A 21363-nucleotide genomic window follows, 5' to 3' on the forward strand; every position below is an offset into this window, starting at 1 on the left:
TTCTGTACCCAAGGCTTGTAGGGGGACTGGTTGTCCTGCTTTGTCCAGGACTGAGGTGTTTCTTGGGGTGGGGGTGGGGGGCGGGCAGGACTTCCAGCCCTAACTGAGGCAATCCCAGACAAAAAGGAGTGGTTGACCATAAGAAGGTTGACCATAAGAAGTTTGACAAGCCCTTGACATGTGTGTTTTTAACTCTCAGGCTGAGGAGGAGAGCTTAAAGATTCTCCCCTAAGACAGCCCAACAAGTCAAGCCTGAAATTGGCAAAGATGCTGGTCGTCTTCCCTGCCTCCTGGGTCCGCTCTCCTGCAGATGCCCCGGCACCTATTCTCCGTGGCTGCACACAGCTGAAGCATGGGGAGCTCAGCAGGAAGAGAGAACCCTGCAGGGGTTCAGCAAACTGAGGGGCTAGGCAGGCTGCCCCTCTGCCTGACTCATGGCCTTACCTGCCCATTGATCCCCTTAAAGCCTTTTCCTCCAACAACCCTAATCAAGTTCAAATATGCATTACCATTAAACCCAGCTGCCAGCCATGGCAGAGCCAGTGCACAACAAGATAATAGAAGAAATTGCTCTCTCTGCTCAGAGGGCTTGGGGGAGGTGACAGGCACCCCAACAGATGGGACCCGCACCAAGCTTAGGATCTGCCTGGTGACCCTGAAGGGTCTTCGGATGGGTACACCCACGGATACTCAGGGTGTGGCTCTCCAAAAGCCAAGCCAAGCCAGCCAGTTTGGCCAAACGGACAGGGTAGTGGGACCAGAAGAAGAGGCAGCTCAGAGGATTCAGCTTTCCTGGGACTCTGGCATTCCTCGGGCCCGGGTCCAAACCCAGGCGGAGCCACCTGCCAGTCAGTGCTCCTGGGCAAGTAGCTTCACCTCTCTGAACCTGCTTCCTCATCTGCTCATCTTTCTCGAGCAGCCTTCCACATGCGTGGCACCCGGCTGGACGCTGTTGGTGAAGTACATCGCTTGATCCTCGGTGTGACCGTGCAAGGAAACCTTGGAGAGGTGAGGTGACAAATGAGGTGGAGGTCATGGGCTGGAAAGTCAGAGCTAAGGTGCAGAGGACTCGTGCGAGCATACGGGGGTTCTGCACCAACCGGTAAAAGCACGCGTTTCACTGGTGACCCAGGGCAGGAAAATCAATGCACACAGCTTTCTCTCCTCCCACCTTTTTATTTCTGAAACCCCAGGGCTGCGCAAGCATCAGCCTACAGGAAGTAATGGGAAAAGGTTTCTGGAATGAATGAATGCACTGTTTCCCCCCAGTGAGTGTCCGTAGCAGATATGAACACACCGGGAAGCAAGAACTTTCTCATGGACAACTTGTTGTACCGAGGGGCGAAGGGAGGGTCTGGTTCTGCAGGCACTGGTGTCCAAGCGTCCAGCAGCTGCTCTGGGAGACTTTTGGAATGGCGTACAGCACCCACTGGAAGGTGGATTGATCCGCGATGGGTTGATAGCATTCAGGACTTGAGGCTGCCTGCCCCAAACAGCTCCTTGCTCTAGCCCCCAGATGCCCCCACCCTCCCTGTTCACCCAGGACTCTGGCCTTTGCTTTGAATTGTTGGCCTTCCATCTGGCTATATAGCATCTCAGCCCCACCCCAGGCTTGCTACCCACTTCCCTTTTGGATTAATGTTATGTCCTGGTTAGGCAGAGCAGCCATGAGCCCAGCCTCCCATCTCTACAAACCAGCTCCTGGGTGATGTTCCTAGGGCAGAAGCCACACCTGGGGTAGGCTCAGTAGCTCCTGGGTTTGGTGGGAAACTTAGGGGGGGGGGGGCCTTCCTGAAACATGCATGTCTTCTGGAACATCTTGAAGCAGATCTGCCTGTGGTAGGACCCGCAGTCAAGCTGCCGGCCTGGGATGTGTGTGTATTTACTCACCAACCAGACTGAAAAAGACGAGGCTCGGTGGCCAGTGCAGAGCCCTGGGCCTTGTTCTCTGGGTCTGGACCAAAAGACACTCTTGGGCCCAAGGCACTCAGTCGGGGACAGTAGGAGAGTGGGAGCTGAAAGTGACAGAAGTTAAGAGGTCTAGGTCATCTGCCTCCTTGGGGATGTAGAGGCCAGTTGTCTCCCAGATTTACAGCCCCTCCTGCCAGCTCTCCCCTCTAAACCCATGTAGTTCTCCAAACTGTCAGCCTTCTGCCGGCCACCTCTGTCCACCTCAAACTGCTTTCTCCGTGCCCTGCCCCAGCCTGAAAAGCTGCCCACAATGGTTTTCTGTTGCTTTCCACATTAAATCTGGAGCCTACAAGAGAGGGTAATTGTGTGACCTTGGGCAAGTTGCTTAACCTCTCTGAGCCTTGCTTTTCTCAAATGTCAGCAGTGGTGAGTACGCTTGAGACCGTGTGTGTTTAAGGGCGGATATCCTTTCCTGCCCTTCCCTCCCTTTCTCCCTGGCTGGGCATTGAAGGCTGACATCAACCCCCAGCTCTACCTCTAACTTCTTCCCAATGTGGAGCCTTGGCTCATGCTTGGCCAGTTCTCTGACTATTTTCCACTTACGCCAAACTTCACCCACCGCCAGGCCTCCACCCTTATGGAGCCCTTCTCCTATCCCTCCAGTTCCCCACACGCTACCCATCATGCCAGGCCCCTAAGCTAGTCCCAGCTTGACCCTGGGAGCCACCCCTGCCACCGCTGGTCCTCCTGGTCCTCCATCCCCCTCTGACCCTCGCTGTCAGGATGGTCACAGCCCCGTCTGGCCATTGCTTAAAGCAGCACACAGGAGTCTGTGATGTTTTCTTCAGGACCCCTCTTGGCAAGACGGCTGCCAGAAGGTAGGGAAGTATTTTCGGCTTCTCCTACAGAAAGCCCTGGGCTATACACTCAGCAGGCACGTTGCAGGCCTGACCTACCTCAGCCCTAACCACCACCCACGTCAAAGTGCCCTCCCAGACCAAGGGCCCCATCATCATCAAGAAAATGATCATGTGTTGCCAGCCCACCATGAGTCAGGCATTTTACAAATACAGACTTGCTTAATCCTCACAGCTCTGCATGTAAGTACTTATTAGCCCATTTTACAGACAAGGAAACTAAGGCTCAGAGAGCTTGGGTAGAGGCAAGAGTCCTCAGCTGAACTACAGCACGGTCGCAGGCAGACTCGGGTCTACCTGCCTCTGCTGTTTCCACTGCTTGGAACAGTGCCCTACAGCGCACCTGCCAGGCTGGTCCTTGGGGGCGCGGACAGGGGTCCCCCAAGGGGAGATAAAGGAACGGGTTCTTGGCTGGACTGAGGCTCTTCCGGTCTTAGGACTCTCACCATGGAGCTTCACAGCTCTGTCTATAGACGGAGTGAGGCCAGGCATGCTAAGCCAGGCAAGAGACCCAGGGGGGCAAGGCCCAGAGGAGAGTGCAGGGTGGAGGCAGCCCATGGGCCATGGTGGGTAAAGTGAGAGAGACACAGAGGTTGCCTGGATGCCACCTGGAGAGCAAAGGGAACCACTAGTGCAGAGATGCTGAATCTGGAGGCCACCAGGCATGTTCTGGGGTTGAAAGGAAGTGTGTGCATGTGGCAGGCAGCAGGGTCGGAGCGGCAGGGGGATGCCCGAACATGGAGAGCAGGCAGAGGTGAGTCCGATGGTGACAGCCCGGCTGGGAACCTTTGGAGGCTGTGTGCTGAGTCTTCACCCTTCATTTCACAAGCTCTGTCTGTTCACAGGGATGCAGACTGGTGCAGAGGACCAGGGGGCAAGGGAGCCCCGCTAGGAGATGTAGGGGAAGTGGTGACAGTGGCCTGTAGTGAGGCTCCACCTGGGGACAGGAAGAAGCAGATAAGCACAGACAAGACCATTCCAGAATTAGAATTCTTGGTCCTTGTTAGTGGCCTGGGTGTGGGGCAGGTGGCAAAGGGAGTCAGGTTTGTGCCAGATTTCCAGCACAAGTGACTGGTATCTATTGAGAAGACTGGGGGAAAGGGACAATTGAGAAATCTGGTTGGCCCTGTTGCATTTGGGGTGTCCGGGAGACACCCAAGTGGTGACGTCAAGCTGGCAAATGGGGAGAGGCTGGGGTGCACCCCAGTGGGCCAGAAGGGCTGACCTTGGGTGTCCTAACAGCAAGAACAGGGCCGACGACCAGGCCCTGCCAGAGGGTGAGAGGGTGAGGAGTAAGCTGCGAAGGAGGGGGATGCAGCAAGTTGGGGACAAAGAAAGCGGCCACCAGACCTGGCAGCCTTGCAGTGGTGGAGAGCCTGCCCTGAGCAGATGAAGACAGAAAGTGGCCTGAAAGTCAGGCTGGAGAGGACGCAAACCCTTCTGGGACAGCTCATCCTGGATGGGATGTGGAAGACAAGGAGGAGAAACTGTGGTCAGAGGTGGCTAGGTCCTGTCCCAGGATGGTGGGCCAGGGGACAGAGGTCATGGAGTCCAAAGTCCTCAAGAAGTCAGGGGCGCTGGGGCACAGGCCCAAGAGGAAGTGTTGGCCTGTGGGAGGAGGGCCCTTCCCCATTTGTACCAGGAGATGTGAAGATAGAAGTGAGTGAATTGGGGTTTGAGAAAAAAGAAGTGGGGGGCCCCTTGTGCAGTGGCTCCTGTTTTCTTGCACTGAGGTGTGGAGAGGGCATCACATGGGGTGAAGGGTCCCTGGAGGCGGAGGGCCTGTGAGGAGTAAGCCTCTGCATGGGGCTGAGGGAAACCCTCCCAGGAAACCCTCCCAGGAAACTCTCCGAGCACCTGAGCAACCCCGCCCCACTGTGCAGCCTCAGGAACAGTTAGAACAGAAGCCCAACATCCGGGCTCCTGTGAGGGGACAGGGGCCCAGCGGGGATGGGGCCATGCAGGGCAGGAGAGGGGAGTATCTGCAGGACAGCCTTCTGACTCCCTGTCCTAGGGGACCCGCTGCTGAGCGTGTGGGTAAGACTGGAGCTGCCAAACCCCTGTGCGGTGTGCAAGGGGGTGGGGTGGGACACCCTGTGGGACCTGCCCTCCCCGCTCACACCTCTGCTCCAAGCAGGGGGTAGGACCAGACTTCCTTAGGTCATGTCCAGGGAGCACTGGGGAATTGAATCAGTGAGTGAAGACAGCAGGAAGGAAAAGAAATGCACTTACCAGGTACCATGCTAGAGAGGACACAAACAAATCCCCTTTTGGGGGGCATTCTATGCCCCCATTATACAGTCAAGGGGACTGAGGCTCAGGGAACCTGCATCACCATTGTGGTTCGTTCGAAGTTCAGGCTCTGGGGCCAGTGGACTTGGTCCCAGGCTAAATTCTGGCCCCAATCAACAGTGCTTTGGGGCAAGTGACTTCACCAGCCACACCTGCCTTAATTTCCTTTCCTGTAAAGTAAAAATAACCATCCCTCCCTGCTCAGGTTTGCCTTTCGTAGGGCTGTGGAGAAGCTCACAGTCAGTGCCCGGCATCCAGCGGGGTTGGGGGGGAAGGGGACTTACACGGGGAGAGGGGGGCAGGGAGTACCAAATGCTTGAGGCAGCTCCACACTCAAGGGAGTCCAGCCTGACATGTTGTCCTCCTTCTGGGCTAAAAGTTTCATCCACCTGTAGAGTAAGTCTTTCCAAGACACCATTTCTTTGAGCTGGTTATTTTTAAGCCAGCAAAGCCAGGCAGGAGGGGTGGGGGGGCTAGAGGGAGAAAGGCAGAGGCCAGGGGCCCTGGAAGAGACAGGAGAAAGGGAGGGAGCCCCCAGCTGGGTGATAGAGCGGAGGGACGGAGAGACAGGGCAGCCACAGCGGGCAGAGGGGAGATTAGAGCCCAGAGCAGGATGGAATGCCAAGGTCACCCGGGTTGGGCTGGCTGGGGCCACCAAGACCCTGAGATCCAGATCATGACCTGGCCTTGTGGGCTGAGTCACCTATGTGGTAGGGCTGGGAGGAAGGGCCCAAGAAAGCCCCTCACCCCTCACTCCTCAGGAAAGCCACTGCTCTGTGGTCCTACCCAGTTGTCCCAGAGCCTCATTTCCATAGTAGGGCTTAAGCCAGTCAGCGATGGAGCCTGACTCATGTCTGGCCCGAAAGCCCAGGGCTCAGCCAGGGTTCTGTCACCCCCTACCAGCCAAAGGTCTCCTACCTTAAATGTGCACCTTTAAGGGGCACCTGAGTTGTTCAGTCTTTAAGCATCTGCCTTCGGCTCAGGTCACGATCCCAGGGTCCCAGGATTAAGCCCCACATCAGGCTGCCCTCTGGGAAGACTGCTGCACCCTTTCCCGCTTCCCTTGCTTGTGTTCCCTCTCTTGCTGTCTCTGCCAAATAAATAAAATCTTAAAAAGAAAAATGTTCACCTTTAAGACACACCCCAGGGGCTGAGTGATTCTGGCTTATCAGCCCTGGTAGGAGATTGGAGCTTGGACATCCCTCCCCAGCCAAGGGGGAGTGCAGGGTAGGGTGTGGAGGGAATTGTGGCTGATTGGGGGATGGGCCAGTGGGTAGAGGCATCACTGCAAGAGATCAGGGGCTCACAGAAGAGTCTCCAATGCCCACCCAGTCTGAAGGACTCATTTCTCAGGTATTACACACTGAAGCTAACCAAGGTGAGGCCGGGCTGGAGGTTGGGGTCTTGTCAGAGACACCACATAAGAAGGGCTAGACACAGACAGGGATGTGGGGTGTCTGGGCACCTGGTCCGCTGGGCCTGCCGAGCTGCTTCAGCCCTTCTCTGTGGGCTGCAGGAAGGATCTGGGTTGCACTGTGTCCTGGCAAGCAGGGGTGAGAACCAGCACCGGGGCTGTCCAAAGCCACACGGCAACAGGAAAAGTAGCAGGGCTTTAGGGTCCCTGGGCAGAAAGCCAGGGCCGGCTATTTATCATTCCATACCGCCTTTCCAAACATCCCAGATGCTACCAGGAAGAGCTCAAGGACGCACATTTGGAAGAAGAGAGCATTCGCTTAGGGGACGCCCAGAAGGAGGAAATGAAGCCAGTCTAGGGTGCAGGTCCATGGCAAGTCAGGAAAGCCCTTGGCCCAGGCCCTGTTCAGACAGACTCACAAGCTGGTCCTCTGACCTGCGGGTCTGGCAGGATGGCAAGAGGGCAGGGGAGCAGCTGCCAAGACCTGGGGCAAAGGAGAGTTCCAGCCTGCCCTGGCCAGCCCCCAGCAGCTTTGGAGAGCAAGAAGCCCCCAGCCTACAAGACACAACAGTGATAAGGGGCTATCTGGGGCAGCGGGTGGGGCACGGGAGGGCAGTCAGCCAGCAGCCTCCACAATCTCCCGGCAGCCCCATCTCACCAGCCCCCCAAGAGGCCCGAGGAGTTGTCTCTTTGGAAAGGCCGATTCAGGGAGGAAGCAATCTAGCCATTCCTTCTAGAAGAAGGTGCCCCCCAAAATTGTGGTGGGAACACCAGTATCCCAGATTTGCACACTGTCCAAATTCTGGGCTTGCCACCCTGAGTTCCTGGGCATAGTGGGCATCAGGGAGCAGCTGTGTCTCAGGTAGAGGAAGAGCTCCCCAGCCAAGGAGATGCTTCCTGATGTACAGGGCCGTTAACCCCAAGTCCATCCTCAGCCTCAGAAATGTTCAAGGTGGGGCGCCTGGGTGGCTCAGTTGATTAAGTATCTGCCTTGGTTCACGTCATGATCCTGGGGTCCTGGGATCGAGTCCCACATGGGTGCTCCATGCTCGGCACAGAGCCTGCTTCTCCCTCTGCCTGCTGTTCCCCCTTCTTGTGTTCTCTCCTTCTCTCTGTCAAACAAATAAATAAAAATCTTAAAAAGAAAAAAAGATTTAAAAAAAAAGAAAAGAAACGTTCAAGGTGGGGTGTGTGAAGGGGGTGCTGTAGTTGTCCCTCAAGATGTCTCATCACTCATAGGGAGGATCTAGATCTGCCTCTGTAGAGCCCTAGGGTCTCCCAGTCCCAGGGGTCCAAGCTCCACTCTGCCAAGCCCAATGATCGCAGACATGTCACTTGGACCTCCTGTGCCTCGGACAAGAATGACCCCTTTAGAGGGTCTCTGTAGAGGGGGATTCAAATGTTCCATGGGATAGCTGCCTTCTGATGTCAATGGCAGTTCGCTTCCCCCACTGTCAGATCTCCCCACACAGCCTTATTTTTGGCCACCTCCCTTACTGGCACGTTCCTGCTAGGGACAAGTTGGTGCTGAGGCCCTGGGATCTTGGTGGACCCCCAGATAAGGCACACCTTCAGAAACGTCCAAGTCCCCACAGAGAAGAATCACTTCCCCTTCCAGCCTTCCAGGACCCGTTGTGGGGGGGGGTTACATAGAGGAACCGCCGCCTCCTCCAGTCTCATCTGGGGTCCCTTACCACCTTTGCTAAGGGCCCCTCTCCCACTCCCTTTCACAAAGGTCACCTACAACAATCATGGAGGCCAGGAGCTCAGATGCCGGTGCCTACTGTGTGAGCTTAGGCAATCTGCTTTATCTCCTTGTGCTTCTGTTTTCTCATCTGTAAATGGGGGCGACAGAGGGCCTACCACATGATATTGCCCCAAAGTCCATTCAAAGAGCTCAGCGTGGAGACCTACCTGGGTGAGCCCTACAGGTACTGGCTCTTGACAATTTTTAATTATCACTGTCATCTCCTCTGAGCCTTTGCCCCCGCTGTTCTCTCTAGGATGTTCTCTCTCTCTCCCTTCCCCTGGGTAACTCCCGCCCAGCCTGCAGGACCTGGCCTAGGCATTGCTCCCCCAGAAATCCACATCGTACAACATGCCCATTGATTCCAACCCTATGCAACTCCCCACTTCCACCCTCTGGGCAGCCCGAATTTTTTCCCCCACATAAAAGGAAATGTCTGGGTCCACACAGGCAGCCAGGCCAGGGCTTCCTTTCACTCTGGGATCCTCCCTAGCACAGGTTTAGCAGAGGCTAGTGCCCAGGAAAACGTTCTCATGCTCAGAGCCTAACCATGAAAGTCGTCAACGTTTCATTGTAGCAGCTCTGCCTGTCAGACCCTGGAAATCTTTCCTTTATCTTAAAAAAAAAAAAAAAAAAAAAAAAAGTTCCTTTTTGCATTGTAATTACTTTTGTTGTAAGTCAGTTCGGGAAAACCTTATTCTTGTGAAACAACAACAAGAAAACAAAAGATAAATATGATGAAAACTTCCTGTAGAAATCAAGCCCTCCAAGGGCCAGAATGCTCTCCCTCCCCAGACCCAACCACAGGCAAGGGAGAGAGAGCCATAGGGATGTCTTTTGTTTTTTCCATATACATGAGTCTGTGTCTGTAGGAAACAAATAGAAGTCTGTGTGTGTGCTGTGTACTCACTTAAAGGACACCCTTCCACCCCTTGCTCTTTTTCCACAAGAATCTAGCTCTGATCTCTCCCTGTGTTGACACCTGGTTAGAAATCTTTTTGCCTCCTTACTCTTTCCCCAGCCATTGACCCTTTGGATAACACACCTGATCCCCGCACTCTGGTAGATTCTCCCAGCCTGGGACTGGAGTTGAGCCCAGGGGACTGTCACAAGGCCGGCATTTCCCAAGGTGAGATATGGGGGTCGTTGGACCAGGGAGATGTCATAAGGAAAACACCCAATCTCCTTCTCAAATTGAATGGGGGGGAAACGTAGTATGTTAGCCCTCTCTTGAAAACTCCCAGGGAACATAACAATAGAGGCCCTGAGAAGCAGCTTATTGACTTTCCTTAACCCAGATGACCCAAGCTTGGGAGATCATGGAAGACTCAGGATATTTAAATCACACCAGATGAAATGCCAGGGAGAGTTCTTTCCAGGTTGATACTGTGGTGGTACATTCTGATTTTTTTTTTAATTTATTTATTTGAGAGAGAGAAAGAGACAGCATGAGCAGTGGGAAGTATCAGAGGGAAAGGGAGAAGGAGGCTCTCCGCTGAACAGAGAGCCCCATGCGGGGCTCAATCCCAGGACCCTGGGATCATGACCTGAGCCCAAGGCAGATGCTTAACCCACTGAGCCACCCAGGCAACTCTGAACATTCTGATTTTTTTTTTTTTTTTTAAAGAAGTCACCATCTTGAAATCGACTTCCCCACACTCCACTTAAAAAAAAGAAAAAAAAAAAAGGTAAATAAGAGCCTCGTGGCAACCTCTTGTGGGGTCCTCCTGGTTACTGTGTATCTCCTGATTTGTGTCAAATTCCCCGCCTAGCCTGAGTCCTGGAATTTGACAGAGCTTGACTTCCTCCCCATGGAGTTTCTGGAATTATTTCCCTTTTATGAGCCTGGAACTTTAGCCTGTCTCCACTCACCTGGCAATTCTCCTGCTCTCAAGAAGTCCTCAAAGCTTCTCCGTCATGGCTCTGCAGCTTCCTCGGCCAGGCTTGCCCATCCAGAGAAGAGGTGATTTGCTGGAGTGGGGCTGACACCTGCTTTGTGTCACAGGTAGGTTGCCGTCAGGATTTGCCCACAACAGTGTCACTCCTGACCTGCTGATCTCAGGAATTTCGTCCTGCTCCACACACAGAGACCCTCTGAAAGATAAGCCCTGGTGGCTCCCCCAGATCCACATGGAGCCTGCCCTCCTGCTAGACTTCGTGGTGGCCTTGACCTTGCAGACCCTACTTGAACTATTTCTTTGTTTGGTCTCAGGACTCTGCTTGCACCAGGCACAATGACATGTCCTCATGACCAGAAGCCCTGCCCGGGGACACCAAGGGAAGTGAAGAGGAAGCTACCGCCCTCAAGAGCATGGCTGGAGTAAAATGTTGAACCAAGAGGGGCACTCTTGGGGTTGGAGAAGAAACAGATTCTAGGAGACAGAAGACAGCACAGGAGTCAAGGAGTTGGGAAGGCATCAGTACAAGTCAGCAATGAAAGGCAAGGAAATGGGATGAGACGGAGTGTGGGCTCAGGTAGATGCTCCTTCTGTGCAAAAACAGACGCACTGAAGGTTCTAGCCAAGACACTTAAGAAAAAAGAGAAAGAGAGGAAGGAAGGAAGGAAGGAAGGGCATCCAGATTGGAAAGGAAGAAGTAAAGCTACCTTCATTGCTAGATGACATGATCTTGTATACAGAAGATCCTCAGGGAACCATTGTAAAACTATTATAATAAATGAGTTCAGAAGTGCCTGGGTGGCACAGAGGGTTAAGCCTCTGCCTTCGGCTCAGGTCATGATCTCAGGATCCTGGGATCGAGTTCCGCATCGGACTCTCTGCTCAGCAGGGAGCCTGCTTCCCACCGCCCCCAACTGTCTCTCTGTCTACTTGTGATCTCTCTCTATGTCAAATAAATAAATAAAATCTATAATAAATGAGTTTAGCATAATTGCCATAAACAAGATTAAAACACAAAAATCAATTCTATTTCTAAATACTTATAATGAACAATCCAAAAGTGAAATTAAGAAAAATAATTCCACTTATAGTAGTATTAAAAATAAAATTTTTGTGAATAAATTTAATAAAAGAAGTATGAAAATTATACTCTGAAACCTACCAAAAAAAAAAATGTTGAAAGAAATAAAAGGAGATCTAAACAAAGAGAAAAACGTTTCATGTTCACAGACCACAGGACTTAATATTGTTAAGATGGTAATGCTCCCCAGGTTGACCTACAGATTCAAAACAAGCCTCATCAAAATTCCAGAAAGCTCCTTTGCAGAAATCACAGGCTGATCCTAAAATTTATATGGATATTTGAGAGACCCAGAATAACCAAAAGAGGCATCACATTTCCTGATTTCAAAACTTACTCCAAAGCTGCAACAAACATGACAGTTTGTTACTGGCACAGCAGTAGACATATAGAACAACGGAATGGAGTTGACAGTCCAAAAATACATTCTCACATTTCTGGCCAACTGAGTTTCAAAAAGGACGCTAAGACAGTTAAATGGAGGAAAGGATAGTCTTTTAACAAATGGTGCTCGGATAACTTGCTATCTGCATGCAAAAGAATGAAGCTGGACCCTTACCTCACACTGTATAGAAAAATTTCATCCAAAGACCTAAATGTAAGCGATAACACTATAAAACTTTTATAAGAAAAACGGGATGATGTCTTCATAACCTTGGATTAGACAATGGATTCTTACATAGGACACCAAAAGCACAAGCAATAAGAGAAAACATAGATACTCTGGGCTTTATCAATATTTTAAAAATTTCATGTTTTAAAAAACACCATCAAGAAAGTGGGGTGAATACACAGGAGGGGAGAAAATATTTGCAAATCACATGTCCTGTAAGGAATCTGTGCCCACAATATATAACGAACTTATACACCTTGATAATAAAAGACAAATCATCCAATTTTAAAAAGGGCAACAGATTTGAATAGATATTTCTCCAAAGAAGATATGTAAAGAGACAAAAAGATGCTGGTCTTCACAGCCATCAGAGGAAAGCAAATCGAAGCCACAGCGAGACGGCTCTTCGGTCCCATTAAGATAACGGTAATCACAAGCATTAGCAAGGACATGGAGGAGTTGGCACGCTCATACACCTCTGGTAGGCGTGTAAAATGGTATGGCCACTTTGGGAGTCAGTCTGGCGGTTCCTCACAAGATTGGGGGTTACGTTGTGTCCCAGCAATCCCATGCCTTGGTATATCCTCAAGAGAACTGAAAACATGTGTCCTCAAAAAAACAGATACGGACATTTACAGCAGCCTTCCTCACGATGGCCAAAAAGCGGAAACCTCCCGAATGTCTGTCCGTCGATGAACAGATAAACAGAACATGGTATATCCATGCAATGGCATCCAATTCAGCCATCAAGTGTGGAAGAGCTGATGCTATGACAGGGACGGATCTGGAGAACACACTGCCTGGAAGAGGCCATGATTTCATTTACGCGAACTGTCCGTAGTTAATAGGTCAACCTAAAGAGGCTGAGAGGAGGTTAGGGACTGCCTAGGGCTGGGGGTGGAGGTAGAGGAAAAAGGGGAATGACTGTTAATGTTTGTGGGGTGAGGTTTGGGAGGTGATGAGAATGTTCTACAATGGGTTGCGCTAACAATTGTGCGACTCCATGACTGTGCAGAAAACCATTGAATTGTGTACTTTAAATAGGTGAATTGGATGAGATGTGCATTTTTTCTCAATCCTACTCTTAGAATTGGAAAAAAAAAAAAAAAAAAGCAGCTCTGGACTCATAAAGGCCTGGCATTAGGTTTGGGGGGCGTGGGCACGAACCCTCCTCGGTTATACTCTCTCCTTTCTGGTTCCTTTCCATTGACCTGACCCTTGCCTGAGAATTCCTCCCTGGGCCCTCCCCACCTTCTTCTTCTTCCTGTCCAGTCACCCCAGATAACCTCACCTTCTCCTTGCTTCCTCTCTCAACTCAGTGCCCTTGACGGGAGGAGCACTCTTGAGACACCCCCTCCCTCCGTCTGGGAGCTGTCACCCACGCTGCTGGGGGCTTGACTCGTGTTCTCTCCTGATCATAATGACAGTGACAGTGATGATGGTGCTGATAACAGCTATCGGGCTACTATTACTGCCAAACCCTGTATCCCCCAGGCACCCCATGCCCACAAGGCTGGCCCATTCAGGCCCTCCGTGCTTCCCGGGCTCATGGAGCGAGCTCCCAATGGCAAAAATGACTCAGGCCCACCCACTGAGGCCCAGCTCTGTTCCGGGAACAGCATTTTAAATGAAGTGACTCAGGGCTCAGATGAGTAAGGCAGACATTCAGTCCAACAGACAGACAGACAGACAGAACATGGCAGTCGGTGTGCGAGACGTGCAGGCCCTAGGCGCCTCGGGGCCTCTGTAGGACCTGTCTGAGCTCATGCGCTCAGGAATCAGGTTCAGAAGATGGGCCCTGCTCCTGCCCCTGGGGGCCCAGAAATGCCGCCAGGGCTGCTCCCCAATCCCAGCCACGAAGGAGCCCCCAGCCGACCTGCCTGCTGACAGGATCACGTATTTTCTGTGCCAAGTGCAGCCCTTCCCCAGGGCTCTGTGATCTAGTTTTTCTTTTCCTTCCTTAGAAATAGCTCATCGCAAGTTTACCCACAAGCCCTTCTGAGGGCAGGGGGCCCCCATCCCCCAGAGGAGAGGCTCACCGATGAGGAATTTCTGAGGGCACAGCCAGCCTTGTAGTGATATTCAAGTAACTTTTTTCTTGAGTGACAAGGAAGGAAGATGAGAGAAATGGAGGGAGGGAGAAAGGGAGCGATTCTAGGAGCCCCTGGTTCATTCAAGTATCCTTGAATTGACAGACTGGCTTTACTCTCGTTGGTCTTCCAGACGCTGTGTGACCTTGGGGAAGTTATAGAGTGTCTCTGGGCCTCCTTCCACCAGCCGTCAGCCAGGAGGTAATAAGATCAGGCCACTGCCTACCTGCTGAGACAGCGGGCATGTGATTCCAGCATGGGGACTTTGCTAGGACTTCGCCAGGACTTCGCCAGGACTTCTCAGTGCTCAGCCTGGCTTGGGTGGATCTTGTCGTCTCCACAGCTCATCTCCCTTTCCCCCCACACTCCTCACCACATTGGCACCTACCCAGGTCCTTGCTGCGCAGTTGGGCTGCATGGAACGTGCTATGCAGAGTTCAGAAGGCAGGTCAGCAGCTCTGGATAGAGACAGAATTAAGCCCCCTAGGAGAATGGCTTGGAGAACCCACGCCTCCTTATGGAATTAGGACATTCAGGGAAACATGGCTAGATGACCCTTCTTGCCTTCCCACCCCCTACCCTCCTGCCAAAGCACACACACAATTTCTGCCCATTCTTGACTTGACTGACTTGTAGCTCCCCATCACTGCATTCCCACCGAGTCCCAGACTTCTGGTGGGAAGACTTTGGCCCCTTGACCATCGCTGGTCACGGGATGTTCAACAGCTCACCATTCTGGGAGTCTGGAAACTGTCCTGACACCTGCAGGGCGGTGGGGGAAGGGGGGTGCTCCTCCGGGAAAGAATCTCAAAAGCTCTCCCCAACCTGCCACTGGTTGACATCTCCCCCTTCAAACACCCCCGCCCTACGGCTGCCCTGTCCCACGCAGCAGCCCCCACAAGCCAGCACCCACCCGTGTGCATGCATGCCCACACAGAGACACACACGCACATGCCAGCCTGGTTCTCAGCCCCACAGGTGCTCCAGAATTCTGGCCAAGGGAAACTTCTAGCCTCCTTCATAGGAAACCAGGCCATGGATAGCAAAAATGGAAATGCCACTTCGTGAGTATGCTTGGTGACCTGACAGAAACTACCAGCCATCTCCCAGCCCCTGGGACAGGAGACCACCCCCCCCCCCCCGCCCCAGGCCTAAAGATAAAACACCTCTGTTTGTTCTGGAGCATGGCTGTAGGGCGACCTCGCAGAGGAAGAAGACAGGACCCGAAGGGTAGGTCCCACAGGGCGACCACAGCCTCCTACACCTGCCCTCCCTCCAGGGCCTCCTCCCACCTTCTCCACACCAGTGCCCCACATTTCATGGTCCCAGCCACTCCCTGCTCACTGCCCAGCCCTGCCTGGCCTGCCTTCAGAGTCCTGCCTGAGTGCAGCCTCTTCTGTGTGCTTTCTCGCCACTACCTGATACCAGCTCCCTCGACTCTGGCCCGCCGTACAAGAGCCTCCTCTCCCGGCTTCCTTCACCTCCTCACCCTGCAAAGATCCTTTCACCACAGCATCTTTTGAAGACCCCCAGGTGCACCATCACAAACAGCCCAGCATGACCAGGCCCTTGCCCCTGATTTCTGGTGGTATTGTCTTCTTCCTGCTCCCTTCACTCAGACTCCTCTAAGCTTCTTTCAGTGCCTCCAACATGAAAACCTTTTCCTGCCTCAGGGCCTTTGCACATGCTGTTTCCACTGTCTCGACTGCTCCTCCCACCCCACCCTGACACACCTCTTTCGTGATTAGCTCCTTCCTCAACACTCAGCTGAACTTTTGGGGCAGCTCCCCCCGACCACCTCATCTGAAGCAGGCCTCCCTGGCTACAGCCTGTGAGGGCTCTGGCTATTACTTATGTGCTCATGTTGGTCATCTTCACTGGACAATGGGCTCTGGGAAGACAGGGACCACATCCACCTTACTGGCCATTATGGGCCTGGCCCCTGCCACTGCCCTAGCACTTGTGGACACTTGTAAGAAGATGTGAAATGAATGGAGGGATACGGAGAGGAGTGCAAGGACAGCAGAGAGATGAAGCCACACCACAGAGGAAAGGTGGAATGGAGACATCTCCCCCTATGCTCCTGGTCTTGGTCACCCAACTGACCCCAACACTAGGGGCTATCAAGGCTGGCTGCTTGCCAGGTGCCATCCACCACATGTGGACTATCTAAGTCAATTCCTGTGACATATCATCATGAGTGCCCTCTTCTGAGGGGAGGAAATGAGGCACTTCTGGGAGCCCCAGGGGCCGGAGAGGAATGACCCAGGCCAGCCACCACTGGCTTTAGGACAGACGACAGACCCAGAGTGAAGCTGTCCATGTGCAAGCTTTGGGGGTCCCCAAGGGTCCCTGAGACCCACAGAATTCTAGGCAGCTCTGGGAGCACCATTGCAGGGGTGCAGGGTGGAGACCATAACTGCAAACTGGCCTGGGACCCTCAGGAGACACCTACCCCGCAAAGGGCCTATGCTTTGCAAAGTTCCCCGGACAGAGGTGAAGTCCTGACTGGCTAAGCTCCTTCCCCAAGCCCAGCCCTGGCTGCTAGTGGCCTCGTGGGGAGAACTCACAGAGGCCTGGTTCCTCAAGAGCCCCCTTCCACCCAGGAACTCCTTGGCAATGTAACACCTTTGGCCCCAGCCCAGTCCCACCAACTGGAGTCTGGTGCCACAAGACCCCCAAGGGCCCTGGACCCCACTAGGAGTTCAGAAGCTCTGCTCCCACGCACTCTCATGGCCTACACGCAGGAGGAGCGTCGCTCACGATTCCAGTACTGTTCTTGGCAGTCTAAAAGCCCCACCATCGACAACCAATTTTCTCTAAGATGTTCACCATAGAGTTGTTTACAAAGGAGAAAATTTGGAAATAGCCTAAGTAGCCAACAATAGAAGACAGGCCCCAAAGTAAGAGACAGCCATCCAAATGCTCCTGCCAGAGCGTCTGATCACCTGGGGGAAGTGGTCTGACGCTCCTACTGTTGGGAAAAGCCAGCTCAGACCTGTGTGTGGGCCTCCACGACACAGTCCCACGTGTATTCACATTAAGCTCAGGCATGTTCTGACCGCCGAGAGGAAGGTGATTTTTTTTTTTTTAAAAAGATTTTATTTACTTATTTATTTGAGAGAGAGAGCATGAGACAGGGGAGGGTCAAAGGGAGAAGCAGACTCCCTGCTGAGCAGGGAGTCTGATGTGGGTCTTGATCCAGGAGCCCCAGGATCATGACCCAAGCCGAAGGCAGATGCTTAACCAACTGAGCCACCCAGATGTCCAGTTTTTCTTATTTCCTTTTACTTTGATATATTTTCCTAATTCTCTCAGTGAACATACCTTACAATAATGATAATGAAACCAGTAAATGATATTATTTAAAAGAAAGAAAGAAAAGGTAAGAAGGGAAGAAAATGTGATTATTCCTTGGAAGAGGCACTCTTGCAGCAATGTATTCTGCCAAAGAGCCTGACAAAGCAGGTTTTGGGATACCACCTGGGGCAAGGCACTAAGGAGGGAGTGTGGGATGAGAGGAGGTCATGAAGGTAGTGTGAGAGGCAGGGGTGTCATGGGCACCTTCCCTGGGAAGGCTGGCCTTCTGGAGGCCTGGTTGGGGTGAAGAAAGCCAGGGGAGTGAGAAGCACTCAAGGCCAAGGCCACCCACAGTGGGGACTTGGCTCCTTCGACCTCAACTTTCTAAAACACCTTTCCCTCTACCTTCTTTTCCGGCCAGCAAGACCTGGTTCGCAGATCACCTTCTCCAGGAAGACATCCCTGATACCCCCAGGCCTTTGGGCAGGGTTAGGTGCCCTCCTGTGGGTGACCACAGGAGCCTCTTGGGTTCCAAACAAAGAACTGTGAAAGTGTGCTAGAAAAAGTCTCATGCATGCATTTATGACAGTGTCTGGGACCCAGAAAGTCCTCAACGAACAGCCACTATGCACACCTAGCTCTCCTTCTGATTCCTGGCTCACCCGGCTTCCCCTGTGTGAGTCTCCATGGGTCTTCTTTCAGCTCCTTGCTCTGGCCTAGGCTCTGCCCACTCCTTTGGGTTCTGCCTACCAGTTGCTCTGGGCCTCCATGTAAGGCCCAAGACAGAGCAGTTTTATGAAAGCATTTCAAGATGGATGCCAAGCATTTCTGGCAGGCTCTGCAGTGGGTTCAATCCCTCCTCAGCCCGTAGGTCTCAGAGCCCCACTTGGACTCTGAGGGTCCAAGGCTCCAAGTCTTTCCAGATCCTCTCCAGCCCCTTGATCTGGGACCTTGAGGCGACGCAGGACAAGCAGGAACTCACGGTGCCTATGTTTCATTGAGTAATTGTAGAATAAAGGGAGATGGGAAAATCCCCACTCAGTGCCTGGCCAAGGGAGCATGCTCAGATCCTGCAGGTTCCCATCTCCCTCCAGGCCTGTGAGGAGAAGGTGATGGCTTTTCTAGATAGGGCCCAGGCGAGTGCGAGTCCTGCAGACCCTCACCCAACCAGCTGGTCCGGGCCAGGCCGTTCTTCGAGGTGATCCAGCCTCAGGCCAACCCAGCATCCACAGTGGGAACATCCACCTTCTCTAAGGAGGATCCTTGGGCAACACACTCCCTTAAGGGCCACACTTGGCACCATTTCCAGGATTTCTTGGGCTGGTTGTGACATCTGCTTCTGGATTCAGTTCCAACTGAGGTCTGACATCTGAAGGGGCAGGGCGCACACACCCACTCACTCATAGAGAGAACTTCCTAGGCATGGAAGGCCAAGACAAGGTGTGCCTCTGAGAATCTGGCCCCCTGGAGAAAGGGCAAGGTCAGCAGGCAAGAGGACACTGACATCTGCTGCCAAGGAGGCCATCAACAGGCCTGCCCCATGGCTTCTGTCATTTGTGGTTTTTTTTTTTTTTTAAAGTTTTACTTGTGACATATTAGGTGTAACATGAAATTTACCACCTTAACCACTTTTTTAAAAAGATTTTATTTATTTGAGAGAGAGAGCGAGCACGAACAGGGGCAGAGGGAGAGGCAGACTCCCCGCTGAGCAAGGACTCCGATGTGGGACTCGATCCCAGGACCCCGGGATCATGACCTGAGCTGAAGGCAGCTGCTTAGCCAACGGAGCCACCCAGGCACTTCCAGACTTTTCTTGTCCTCCCCAACTGAAACTCTACCCATTGAACAACAACTCCCCAGACCCCTTCCCCTGGCCCCTAGCAACAACCCTTCTACTTTCTGTTTCTATGAATTTGACTATGTAATTGGCATATACTCATCTGTCACTGGACACCTGGGCTGCTTCCACCTTTCGGCCCCAGTGAATAACGCTGCTGTGAGCACAGGTGTGCGAAAACCTCCCCTCCATTCCATGCCTTCAGTGACCTGCCCAGGAGTGGGATGGCGGGATCATATGGTAGTTCTATTTTGCCACCCACTTCCTGTGGTTTTTCTAGTCCCACTCTGTGCCAGGCATTCGGAGGACTCTGAGGAATCACGGAGTACACCCTCAGCCTTTCAGGACCCTTCCTTCTAAACATCCAGGAGACACTCACTGATGGTGAACTTTAACATTCAGCGGACTGTGACTATCTTGGCCAAGGTCATGTGTCCTCTGCCCGCATCAGCCCTGGAAGGTCCTAGAGGTATGGTGGCCTATCAGGAGGGTCTTGTAGAAGGAGAGTGGAGGGGGAACACCACAGTGGCCTACTGGGACATCCGTCCTGCCAAAGGGGCATCTAGATCAGTGGTCAACTAAACTTTTCCTCTAAAGGGTCAGGTTCAATGTTTTAGGCTTTGCAGGCTGTATAGGTCTCTGTCATAACTAATATATAATGAATGAGGAAGCTGTATGCCAATAAAACTTTATTCACAGGCACTAAATTTGGATCTCATATAACTTTCATGTCACACAAGGTTATCCTTCTTTTGATTTGTTTTCAACCATTTAAAAATGTAAAAGCCATTTGTAGTTTGGGGATTTGGCCATAGGTTATCAAGCCCTGTTCTGGAATTGACATGGCACTGGCAGGGCACCTGGCCCCTGCTCTGCCCAGGGGGTGGGACATTCCTCCAGCTCTCTTCAGGAGTCAGGCAGTCCCAGGCAATCTGGTTCCATGGGAGAGCATGGCTCAATAGGAAGCCGTGTTGGCACTGACGCTCAAGGGCTCACCAGTCTGTGCCTGGCTCTGTGTTCCACGTTGATGACAGCGGGAAACCATGGGCATCTACTAAAGGAGAAGATTCATGACTAAAGATCGGGAATCAGATACCATGAACTGCTGGGGAAATGCGGCTGGAATGCCTGCTTCACGATTTCCTAAAACAATCCCAGAACTCTGTGTCAACCTTGACCTGGAAGGAGGCTCACGATCATCCTGGTGGCCCTGACAGGTCTAGCCCAGGCTCTCCGGAGAGAGGAGGTTCACCCATTCCCCAGAATCAGCCAACTTCATGAGACCCAGCAGGGTGCAGACCATACAGACCGGAGCCCAGTATCCCTGGGAACCAAGACTTCCCTGTGGCTCTTCCCTATCAGACCATGTGACCCTGGGCCAGTCACTGACGCACTTGGGTTTCTTCACCTGTGGACTAGAAATAATAATACTCCCTAGATTCGTGGTGGATTAGTTGGGTGAAAATATGTCAAGGGTTTAGAAGAGTTCTTGGCACATTAGGAGCACTCAGTAGGACTATTACTATTATTGTCTCATTTAATCCACACAATTAGCCGGTAAGGTAAACACTATTATTAGCCCCATTGTATGAGGGAACTGAGACACAGAGAGGTTAAGCAACTAGCCCCAGGGCACACAGCTAGAACAGGGTGGGGCTCGAGTGTGGAAAGCCACACCACTGTCTACTTAGCTCTTAGCCACTGGCCTGCGTGGCTTCCCCCTCTTGGGAAACTGTGGGAGCTGAGAGCCCCGGGGCCCAGGGAGGACCCTGCAGGAAGGTGCCCTGGGGTGATGGGGCCAAGTCCTGCCTCTTCCAGAGAGCCTTTCTCTGCGCTCCCATAGCCCCACCTCTTACCTTCAGGCACCACGTGCGCATGGCTGTGTATCACAGGCCGGTAAGGATCGGGAGGATGGCATCTTGCAGGGTCAGACTCTGCCCAAGAGGGACCCTGTCACTCTGTGCGCAGAGAGAGCACCAGGTGAGAATCTGCGCAGCGCAGCTGAGCTCCATTAGCTGCAGGGCCTCTGGCGAATCTGCAGCCTCCCTGTAGCCTGGTTATCCCCGTACAGAGTGAGAGATCACATGGGTTTCTCTACAGTTCTGTGATCTAACCAGCCTCTGACACATCTTCTGCTTCCAGCAGAAGTGGCTGCCCCCACCCCCACCTCCCCAAACACTAAATCTCGGGGCCTGCCTTCCCATGACTCACAGGAGACTGAACAGAATGGGAGCTCTTTTTTAACTTTTACCCGGAAGTGCCC

This window comes from Mustela lutreola, chromosome 3 (genome assembly GCF_030435805.1).
Source record: "Mustela lutreola isolate mMusLut2 chromosome 3, mMusLut2.pri, whole genome shotgun sequence".
Taxonomy (NCBI): domain Eukaryota; kingdom Metazoa; phylum Chordata; class Mammalia; order Carnivora; family Mustelidae; genus Mustela; species Mustela lutreola.